At 36.8% G+C, this 12,453-nt stretch overlaps 1 pseudogene; it reads left to right on the plus strand.

Annotated features, from left to right (window-relative positions):
- Positions 1-1,659: 1,659 nt before the first annotated feature.
- On the plus strand, positions 1,660-7,328 carry LOC111024146 (putative lysine-specific demethylase JMJ16; annotated as a pseudogene).
- Positions 7,329-12,453: the final 5,125 nt, after the last annotated feature.

Raw genomic sequence — 12,453 nt, forward strand, 5'->3', positions numbered from 1 at the left:
CAGATCAAAGAACGAGCCCTCACGGGTAGGAGTCCATAACTCACTCAGGATTGAGAATGAGTTGCCTGGTCATCCTAAGAAATGACAATCTATTAGTTAACGGTGTTACATCTAAAGATTGCCTATTTCGCGGTCCGGTCTTATACAAACTCATTGTATAGGATACCCCCACTCGCATGTCTCCACACGAACGACCTGGATCGAGTCGTCTGTAACATTTACAGAGCGGGCCGTATCCATAGTGTTGCCAGGATAAGGTACCCAGCCTTATCAATGATATACCCAGTATATATACTGTCCCGATTACATTATAAATAACCTTGGATGTTTAGTTTATTGGATTTTGGACAATGCAAAGCTATGATTCAAAAACAAATTTATTTAATAAAACTTTATTAAATAGACATTTGTTTTTACAAAATACAAACTACGAGTTTAGGGCAACACACCCAACAGCTCGATCCATAGCCCTTCTTTGGGTGGTCCATGAATGGACTTGATGGATACGGTGAAACATGTGAGTCCATAGCCCTTTTTGGGTAGTCCATGCGTGGACTTGATGGATAATGTTTAAAGTCTTCATAGCTCAATTTTGAGTGGTTTATCAATGATAGACTTGATGAAGCGACAATGTGAGTATGAAGGTGAGGCCGCCTTCTATGAAAGAGTTGTGAAGCCTCTTTCTAGAGCTTTCACGATGACCCAAAGTGTATGTGCATGGCCACTAAAAGCACTTGACAAGTATCGTGGAATCAAAATCGACGACTAAAACATGTTGTGGGGGTCTCAACTATAAATAGTGGAAGTTCAAGAGGTAACTCACTTTCATTATTGAGGTTGTTGCCCTACTTCACTATGCATTAATTCAAATCGAAAGATATTAATGCTTAAGTTTTATCCTTTGCTCAGTTTTTCAATCATTCTTCTTACTTCTTTTTCCTATGTTGTCATTTGTGGGGGATTGTTGAGAATGACACATTGTTTTGAACAATTCAAGGAAATGTGGATGGCATAGCTTGTATTGTGGAAGTCAAAGTGGCCAAATGATACATGGATGATTCAATATTTTTGTGGAATTTTTTGTTTTGTAAATTGAAAATCTATTTTGGGTCACTTGGTTAGTATAAATATGAGTCATTTCCTTCCAATTCAATCATCCCAATTGATCCCATGTCTCATTTGCAATTCCTCCGTTACACTCTTTTTCATCTTTCCAACACCTTAAACTGAGCACGAGATTGATTCCACTCCCATTCTGATGAGTGCACGTCTGGGTTGGAGGTTGTGTTAACCTTGGGAGCATACCGGCAGCAAAACGATTTAGCACCGAGGTCGTGCCGATTTTGCTTTCAAGGCAGTGGTTCCGCCCACAGCACAACGCTTTTAGCTCCCGGTTCAATTTTGTCCTTTATTTCCCAACAACATCTTGCATTTGAAGTTTTACAGCTGATTTGTCATCTTTTCGCGCGTGATTTCGAATTCTCGGTGTCTCTTGTTCTGTAGCCTTGCTTTCCCATTTCGATTTCTTTGCCTTATACTGTATTGATGACAATGTTATCGTTTTTGTAGTTCAAATTCGTGGCATTAATTTTCGTTCTCTGGTTTTATTAGATAATTTAAGTTTTAGCTTAAGTATTCGTGAATAAACGCTCTCCTGCCTGTTTTGCTAGCATTTCAAACTTTGAATGACATTTAGAACTTACTAATTGCTTGGTATCTTCTACTTAATTATCACTCTACTTATTTATTCTCTTTTGGGTTTGTTGTAGATGAAACTTTTAAGGTGCCTGTACCTGCACTGTTAAGCACATTTAATTGTAACATAAGCGCGAATTCGTGTTAATTTTCCTGCTGTGCTAAAGTCAACATAGTCTTAGTTAAGCACTCTCTTTAATCAGGGATTATGGACGAAGATTGTACAAGGAATTCACTGAACCAAGGAGTCCAAAATCTCTTGGCTCCCCCGGGCTTTGTTTCTCGAAGATCCTTCAGGCTGAGGAGGGTGGAACAGAATGAGAATGATGATTCGAGTCAAATAAAGCAAACTGAAATCAGTACTTTGTCTCAGACGATTGACATTGAAATGATGGAGGCGGCTTGTAGACAGAGACCCTGGATATTATTTGATCAAAAGAATGAGGATTGTTTGGAGTTTGAATCTATGGAGAATGATATGGTGAATTATGTTTGCTTTCCTTCCATTCATTTTTTTCTGTTCGATTTGTCCTCCTTTTAGTTTAGAGTAAAACGTTTCAGTTAATATTAAATGTTTGGTTACCTTTTGTTTGAAATTTTATAGAAGAATCATAATAATAGTTTTAATGGATCGGGGACGTACTGGGTATCCTTGTTTTCATCAGGAATATAAAAGGTTATATAATTACAATTAAATCAACTGATGTACTAATAAGTTGACACATTAATTGTTTCACATGTATTACTAATAATATGTTTCCCTTAAAACATTGCTTTTTAATCAGATATTTTTGTACTTCCACTCGGGTTCATGAAAATTGATTTTTCAATGAAAAATTAGTATGTTTCAATAATGACTAAAAACATGTAGGATTTAGTAATTATTTGAAACCTACAAGTGTTTTTGGCTATTTTTGTAAATTATAAGTAGCAACACCAATATATTAATAACTTGTTATAAATTTTTCCATTTTTCGTAATTGGCCCTTTGTAGAACCTCCCTCCACAATCTGACCTTCCAAAAGGGGTAGCACTTGGATGTCCAGAATGCAGTAACTGTGTGAAGGTTAACCTGCATCCATTTGTTGAAATCTGAATGATATCTGTTCAAGAATTTTCTATGAACTTTATAGCACCAAACCACTATGTTCTGAAGTACAGTTGACATTCTGGAATAGGTCACGGCAAGGTGGCATCCTGAAGATGCAAGAACGGATAGTCTTGAAGAGGCCCCTGTTTTCTATCCAACAGAGGAGGTGTTGAGCTGTAATGGATAGAATTTACTTATTTCACTGTTCATTTCTAGTTAATGTGTTTATTACATGCCTAAGATATCATTTCTAATTTTACTTCCTTCTTATGTTACTGAAATGTTCCTGCAGTAATTTGCAGATACACTTCAATATATAGAAAGAATACGGCCAAGGGCAGAGTCATGTGGAATCTGTCGTATAGTTCCTCCTCCATCATGGCTCCCTCCATGTCTTTTGAAGGAAAAGGCAATTTGGGAAAACTCTCCTTTCTTAACCCACTACCAGCGGATTGATGGGTTTCAGAAGAATTTTGCATGTGGTCGGTTTCCTAAACATAGTGATAACCACAAGAATAAGAGGAGAAGGATCGAGTATGAGTGTGGCAATAGATGTTTTATGGATCCTGATGAAAGTTGTGGTATTGATAAGAAAGGCCCAAGCTCAAAACTTGGTCGAGAGTTTACTCTAAAAGCTTTTAAAAGTTATGCAGATGACTTTAAATCCCAGTATTTCAGCAGTGGAAATAAGGTCACAGATACAGAAACAAATTCATCCACGGTTCAAGAGCAGTGGGAACCATTAGTGGATCAAGTAGAGAGTGAATATAGACGCATTGTTGAGAATCCAACTGAACAAATTGAGGTACCTGGGATAATAAATTTTTATTTCGACTTTCTTCAGTCAGACAAACTTCAGTGTGCTGATCCTTCTGTATGAGTGTTTTAAGGTGCTATGTGGGTCATAGTTTGGATAGCCCTTCACTTGGCAGTGGATTTCCAGCATCATCCAGTCCTTTGATTGAACCAGGTCATGCTGATCATATGGAATCTGGATGGAACTTAAATAATTTACGTGGACTACCTGGTTCACTTCTTTCTTTTGATAGCTTCAAGACATGTTCTATTTTATTGCCTCGAGTTTACGTGGGAATGTGCTTTTCGTCGACTTGTTGGGTACGGGTACCAGAATAGATGCTTATTAAGTAGAAGCTACCTTCTCTAATTATTTGTTGGACTAACAAAACTTTTAGTGGTTTAGTTTTATTCGAAGAGCAGGAGTTTCATTCTTCAGTTTCATCTTTTTATTGTTAATCATACACTCCTTTTCAATTAGTACTTCGCTTTTTTTGCTGTTGGGGAAAGGGAAAAAAAAAAAAAAAAAGGCTTCCATGGACATATTGATCATCATGCCAACTGGAAGTACTTTACGTTAATGCCTGTACTTATTTATGTAGTTGTAGATTTTGAGGAATAATATATGTTGTTGTTGCACTTTTTTCCCCTATTTTTAAAAACAGCGAGTTGAAGAACACCACTTACCTTTGTTATGTTACTTGCACTTGGGAGCTCCTAAAATATGGTATGGCATTCCAAGAAGATACATTGGTCAATTTGACGTAGCCATGAAGAACCTTTCAGAATTTTTTGTGGAACAGAAAAGGTTCCATAGAGGAACGGTGAGTAATGACGTTCTCAAATTCATCATTCAAGAAGGATTTATGTCTGGCTGTTTTATCAAATATTTATATCAGCTCTAATAATTTATTGTTCACAATTTTTTTCCTTCTTTCCTTTCTTGTATCCAGTTTTTCTTTTGTACAGAGGGCTATTTATTTCTTACCATTATTGTTGGAATACAAATATTCTATTCCATCCAAATTGGGTATGGTATCGGAGTAGGAGGTCCTAAATTCAAACTCCTTAAATCTCATTTCCTCTCTAATTAATATTGTTGCGCCTTGTGTTAATTTTCAAGCTCAAAAATAAGAGACATTGTTAAAAGTACGAATGATCAATTAGGTTTATCGTAGCTCATAAGGCTAAGTTTTTTGGTCCAATGGTGATTGAGTACGTACTAAGTTTAAGTTGTATAAGACCATATTCGTAAATGAGTAGCCCATTATGCTACTTGATAATTATAAAAAGAGAAGGGAACACACCTACTTCAATGTTCACCGGTACTATTCCTTGATAATACAGGTCAGCCAACCGTCAATTGCCACGTTGAAGAGAGAGGGTCTACCGGTTTATATGGTTGCATTCAGAATCCGGGAGAGTTTGTTCTTGTCTTTCCAGGAGCATGTCATTCCGGATTCAACTGTGGCTTTAGTATTACTGAGGAAGCAAATTTTGCTCCCCTTCACTGGTTGCCTTACGGTTATAATGCTGTGGAGCTCTATGCTATAGATGGAAGAAAGACGTCGATATCCTTCTTTAGGCTGTTGCTCAGAGCAGCCATTGAAGCTGTGAAGGCACAATGGGAACTCTCTATGTGCAGAAAGGAAACTAAAGAGAATTTACGATGGAAAGACGCCTGTGGAAAGAACGGGGTATTAGCCCAGACATTCAAGGTATGCTCCCGAACTCCACCTTGCAAAATTTTACTTATTTAAAGTTCTTCATGATCAAAAATCTGTTCGGGAAAATATTGCTTTTCTTCTTCTCGAGTAGTTTGCATTACAGGTCCTATGTTTGTATCTTACATTGCCTAGAAGTAGTACTTTACATGTTTTCATATTTTCAAAGAGAAACAATTTTTTGGGGATGAAATGAAAAATTAATAAACAACAAATTACAATGGACAAAAGGCTGAAGCACAAACTGAATGAAGAAAAAACAAGCTATAAAATCTTAAATAAGCTAATCAACTCTCTAGAAATAACAAATTTGATCTTGACAGCAACGACTTCACTTTTCCAAAAGGACCTTACTGTTTGCAACTTTGACAGCAAGAAGTGGAGAGGTCTTGGGACTTGGGAGGAGGTTTGGTGCTGTGCTAGGTTTAGTGCCTTGCTTTGGGCATATGTTTCTAAAGACTTCTGTAACTATTTTTTAGGTCTTATTATTTTGGATATGGGCTTTTCTTTGTTTTTGTTAGGTTAGCTCCTTTTCAGGTTGCCGCGTTTTGCTTGGCCATCTGTTGCAAGCTCCAATATAATATGCGCGAGATGTGATCCTTAATAGTCTACTGTTGCTTTTTTCTTGGTTTTTGTTGGTCCTCTAGTAGACCCAATTGTATTCTTTATTTTTCTCAATGAAAGCATGGTTTCCGATTAAAAAATAAACTCGGAAAACAAACCAAAATAATGTGGAAGCTTATGTACAAAGAAACCGACGTCTATTACATGTCTATATAACTGGCTGAGATTTTCCAAGTATAAAGTTTCAAACTGTTTAACCCTCCTTCGTGCAGTCTCGTATTAAGAGCGAAGGTCTCAGGAGGGAGTATCTACGTCAGCTTCACAGATGCAGGAAGTAAACGAGAGCTATGACGCTGTCAGTAAGCGCGAATGCAGCATTTGCCTTTATGATTTACACTTGTCTGCAGCTGGTTGTCCATGCTCTGCAGATAGGTACTCTTGTTTGAATCATGCTAAGCAACTCTGTTCTTGTGCTTGGGGCGACAAGTTCTTCGTCGTGCGGTACAAAATGGGCAACTGAAATCCTCTTCTGGAAGCCTTGGAAGAAAAATTAGGTGCAGTCTACAAATGGGTCAAAGAGAATCTTGGACTGGCTGTGCACTCCTACATTACTAAGAATAGTTTACCACAATCTCAGACTGTCGATAGCTCACATTCTTCAAAAGGAGATCAATCCGAGGATGCAGAATCGCCGAATTCTGCTAATACCTCGATTAACAGAATTAAGGCAGAGATCAAGGCTCTTCTTCTCCAGTCGAAAACCTTGAAGCGCATGAAAGAAAACGAAAAGGTAATAGAATCGAAGATGCAGTTAAAGACAATGGCAATCCTTCAAATTCTGATTCTGGAATTTCATTAGAAAAGGCAGCAACAGCATCAATGCTTCAACCAATAAGTTCAAATGAACTTAAAGGAAAAGAGAAGCCATCAACTCCAGCAGTAGCTTTAAACGAAAGAGGAGATGGCTTAATCTTTTCACTTAATTTGGAGTCTTTTGAAATTGCTATATTATTGACAGATAATTTGTATTTGACTTTTCTTGGTGTTTTTAATCAACTAGGTGGACACGTGTTGGTGACTCAGCTCAAGTCTTTTAATCCAACTCATATGGGTATTTTTACCCATCCAAACAAATTCGGTTCGGGTTTTTTATTCAAGTGGGCCTTTACCCAAGAAGTCAGTTATGCCACCTACAGATAAATGCTTGTTGGGGTGGCAGAGTGTGGGGTAGAGTGCGTGAGAGAGAGTGAGAGAGATTGAAAAGAGAGAGCCATTTTTTTGTAATAGGGTGACGAATTCTTCTTCCATCCTAGGGTTCTGATTTTTCAATCTTTCTGGAATTTTTGTGGGAGCTGGGTACTGTCCAAGAATTGGTGTTTAGTGGCTGTAAATCTCCAGGGGAGTGCATGAAGAATAGAAGCACTGATTTGAAGAGAGTGTTGCTTCGATTCTTTGTTTGAGCTGCTGATTTCTTGATCATTGTTTAATAGATGGCCTTCAACAGTGGATGTAGATCTTCTTGATCGAACCACTTTAAATTTGTTTGTCCATCTCTTCCCTTAAACTCCTCTATTTTCATCTTTATCGTTCTTTGATTTGTTGAACACTGTTTTGGTTGGGCTGTTGTTTAAGATTAAATTTCTTAATTGCTCTATTAGACCTTCTATTAGTAAATTAGATCTAATATTGTTTTACAAATTAGTATCAGAGCTGGAATCGATTGTTTGAGTCTATTTGGTAAAGTTATTTGAAACTGAAAATGGCTGCAAAGTTTGAAGTCGAAAGGTTTGATGGGAAAGGTGATTTTGCATTATGGAAGAAGAAAATGAGGGCTCTGTTAGTTCAACAAAAGGTTTCTAAAACTTTAGATGATAATCCTACCTAGTCTGAAGCTCTAACACCCTTGGAAATTGAAGAATTTAAAGAAATTGCTTTTAGTACTATAATATTGTATTTGGCTGACAATGTTTTGCGTCAAGTACATGAAGCCAAGATTGCTAAAGAACTTTGGACCAAATTAGACTCACTTTACCTCACAAAATCATTAACCAATAAGCTTTATATTAAGGAAAAGTTTTTTGGTTTCAAGATGGATGTTAGCAAAGACCTTGAACAGAATTTAGATGAGTTCAACCGGATTGTTCTTGACCTTAGCAATATAGATGAAGTAATGTATGATGAAAACAAGACCATAATATTGCTTAATTCTCTTCCTGATTCTTACAATGAGGTGAAAACTGCTATAAAATATGGAAGGAACAGCCTAACATTAGACATTGTGTTAAATGCTTTGAGATCTAGAGATCTGGAAATTAGGAAAAACAAAGGCAAAGACTCCGAAGCATTGATTGCTAGGGGCAGAACAGATAAAAAACCAAATAAAAGCAGTAATAGAAACATATCTAAATCTCAAGGGAAGGTTAAGAAGTGTTTCTATTGTCACAAAGAGGGGCATATAAGGAGAAATTGTTTTGAGTTGAAAAACAAGCGGAAAAATGAAAACAAAAGAGATGAAGAATCACATAATATAAATGTGACAGAAAATTATGATATTGCTGAGGTTTTAACAGTATCTGAAGGGAGTTTTAACTCTGAATGGATCTTAGACTCTGGATGTACTTTTCATATGACCTCTAATAAACATTGGTTTAAGAAATTTCAAGAAATTGAAGGAGGAAGAGTGCTACTAGGTAATCACCATGAATGTAGCATTAAAGGGATTGGGAGTGTCTTTGTTAAAATGTTTGATAATCAGGTCAGGGAGCTTACTTCAGTAAGATATGTGCCTGATTTGAAAAGAAACTTAATATCCCTTGGTGTCTTTGATAAAAGTGGCTACATATGCAAACTTGAGAATGGAACAATGAAAATTATTAAGGGAGCAATGGTTAAGGCCAAAGGATATTTACAAAATGGCCTTTATGTTCTGGATGGAAATACAATTGTTGGAAGTTCTGCAGTAGCCTCTTTTAAAGACCAACAGCAAGCAAAAATGTGGCATATGAGGTTAGGCCACATGAGCGAAAGAGGACTAAAAGAGTTGTCTAAGCAGGGACTTCTTGGAAAAATTACCATAGATTCACTTGATATTTGTGAACATTGTATCTATGGTAAACAAACTAGATTTTCTTTTGGCAAAGGAAAACATTGCTCAAGAGGGATTTTGGAGTATGTTCATGCTGATTTATGGGGTCCTGAATATGAGGGAGCAAGGTATTTTCTGTCTATAGTTGATGATTTTTCAAGGAAAGTATGGACATATCTACTAAAAACTAAAGATGAAACCTTCAAAAAATTTGTTGAATGGAAAACATTAGTAGAAAAACAGACTGAAAGGAAGGTAAAGAACTTGCGGACTGATAATGGGTTGGAATTCTTGAGTAATGAATTCAAAATTTTCTCTGCAAAGGAAGGGATCAATAGGCATCTAACTGTTAGAGGAACTCCACAGCAAAATGGGTTGGCCGAGAGGATGAATCGAACGTTGCTTGAAAAGATAAGATGTTTGATGTCAAATGCTCATTTGCCAAAGAAATTTTGGGGTGAAGCACTGTCAACAGCAACTTATTTAGTAAACAGAAGCCTAGCCTCTGCTATTGAATTTAAAACACCCATTGAAAAGTGGTCAAAACACCCTCCAGACTTGAATAATCTTAAGATTTTTGGCTGCATTGCTTATGCACACAGTAGAGAGGGTAAGTTGGACAATAGAGCTAAGAAGTGTCTATTCTTAGGTTATCCTCATGGTGTCAAAGGTTATAAACTGTGGTGCATTGAAAAAAGTGAAGAAAAATGTATCATAAGTCAGGATGTAATCTTTGATGAGTCGAAAATGGCTTATGAAAATGTAACATCAGAGGATAATCAAGAAAGTATCACTAGACAAACTTTTGAAATGGAGTTGGAACTTCCAACTATTAAGACAGATGTTGTTAATCAGATGCGGAATCCTAATGAACCAGATAGTCCTGATGAACCAGATATTGATAATGAACCAGCTGCAGAACCTTCTATCACTTAGCCTTTACAAGATTACAGTCTTGCTCGGGATAGACAAAGAAGAGTAATACGCCCTCCAACTAGATATGCTAATGCAGATTTAGTGCACTATGCTTTAGTCACTGAATTAGAACAAGCTGGAGATGAACCATTAACCTACACAGAGGCTATAAACTCCAAAGAATCAGACAAATGGTTGGCAGCAATGGAAGAAGAAATGAGTTCTCTTCTTAAAAATGAAACATGAGAATTGGTAAAGAAACCACCTAACCAAAAGCTTGTCGGTTGTAAATGGATCTTCAAATTGAAACAAGCTGTTGATCCTTCACAACCAATTCGATATAAGGCGAGGTTGGTTGCAAAAGGCTTTACACAGAAGGAAGGAGTGGATTATGGAGAGATATTCTCTCCGGTTGTAAGGCACTCCTCAATAAGAATTCTCTTGTCTCTAATTGCTGCATATAATTTGGAGTTGGAGCAATTAGATGTAAAGACAACATTCTTACATAGGGATTTGTCAGGAGTTATTTACATGCAACAACCATTTGGATTTATTAAGGAAGGTAATGAAGATCAAGTATGTTTGTTAAAAAAGTCTTTATATGGATTGAAACAAGCTCCTAGGCAATGATACCTAAAATTTGACTCATTTATGATATCATGTGGTTTCTCTAGGAGCATGTTAGACCATTGTGTATACTTTAAACATACTAGAGATAAACCTTCTATATATCTCCTCTTATATGTGGATGACATGCTACTTGCTTGTAGTGATAAATTAGAATTGTTGAAACTTAAAGAAAATCTTAAGGGGGCATTTGAAATGAAAGAGTTAGGTGAAGCTAAAAGAATCCTTGGGATTGATATTAAAAGGAATAGAGCAAAAGGAACTCTATTTCTTTCCCAAGAACAATACTCTTTAAGGATGCTTGAAAAATTTAGGATGATGAACAGTAAATCAGTTGGTACTCCCCTTGCTAATCACTTTAAGTTGTCAGCAACTCAATCCCCTAAAACACCAGATGAAGAAAATGAAATGAAATTTGTTCCTTATGCAAATGTGCAGTGGGTAGTCTCATGTATCTCATGGTGTGCACTCGCCCAGATTTAGCTCACGGTCTTAGTGTAGTAAGTAGATACATGGCTAACCCCGGCAAAGAGCATTAGGCTGCTGTGAAATGGTTAATGAGGTACATTAGAAGAACATCTTCTCAAGGTCTGTTATATAGCAGTGAAATGTCAAAACATGGGAAACTTATTGGTTTTGTGGATTCTGACTATGCTGCTGACAGAGATAGAAGGAGATCATTATCAGGGCTGGTATTCATGTACTTGGGTAACACAATCGGTTGGAAATCTTCACTACAGTCAGTAGTATCTTTGTCTACTACAGAATCAGAATATATGGCAGTCACTGAGGCTTTCAAAGAAGCTTTATGGTTGAATGAACTGATTGAAGAACTTAGTGAGGAATTAGAAAATCAAGTTGTGGTTTACTGTGATAGCCAAAGTGCTATTTTTCTCTCAAAAAATCAGACCTTTGATGAGAGAACCAAACACATAGATGTGAGATTTCATTTCATTAGAGATGTGGTTGTAGAGGGAAAAATAAAGCTTGAAAAGGTAAACACCAAAGAGAATGCAGCTGATGCTTTAACAAAAACTCTTGATATCAATAAGTTTGAGAGTTGTCTTAAAACTCTCAAAGTTACCAATGAGTAAGTTGCTAAGAAGTTGAGGCCAGAAATCCTTTTCTGGGATCTGAATGATCATGGTTTATAAAATTAACTGTCAAGGTGTAGATTTGCTATATTATTGACAGATAATTTGTATTTGACTTTTCTTGGTGTTTTTAATCAACTAGGTAGACAGGTGTTGGCGACTCAGCTCAAGTCTTTTAATCCAACTCATATGGGTATTTTTACCCATCCAAACAAATTCGGTTCGGGTTTTTTATTCAAGTGGGCCTTTACCCAAGAAGTCAGTTATGCCACCTACATATAAATGCTTGTTGGGGTGGCAGAGTGTGGGGTAGAGTGCGTGAGAGAGAGAGTGAGAGAGATTGAAAAGAGAGAGCCATTTTTTTGTAATAGGGTGACGAATTCTTCTTCCATCCTAGGGTTCTGATTTTTCAATCTTTCTGGAATTTTTGTGGGAGCTGGGTACTGTCCAAGAATTGGTGTTTAGTGGCTGTAAATCTCCAGGGGAGTGCATGAAGAATAGAAGCACTGATTTGAAGAGAGTGTTGCTTCGATCCTTTGTTTGAGCTGCTGATTTCTTGATCATTGTTTAATAGATGGCCTTCAACAGTGGATGTAGATCTTCTTGATCGAACCACTTTAAATTTGTGTGTCCATCTCTTCCCTTAAACTCCTCTGTTTTCATCTTTATCGTTCTTTTATTTGTTGAATTTGTTGAACACTGTTTTGGTTGGGCTGCTGTTTAAGATTAAATTTCTTAATTGTTCTATTAGATCTTCTATTAGTAAATTAGATCTAATATTGTTTTACAGAAATATTATCTGAGAGTTCGGCCTCACGCTTCTCCGATTTGGATGACTGCATGCTGGTCTGATTCTGGCTCTTA

Source organism: Momordica charantia (assembly GCF_013281855.1).
Source record: "Momordica charantia cultivar OHB3-1 chromosome 6 unlocalized genomic scaffold, Mcharantia_2.0 BLBB01000006.1, whole genome shotgun sequence".
Taxonomy (NCBI): Eukaryota; Viridiplantae; Streptophyta; class Magnoliopsida; order Cucurbitales; family Cucurbitaceae; genus Momordica; species Momordica charantia.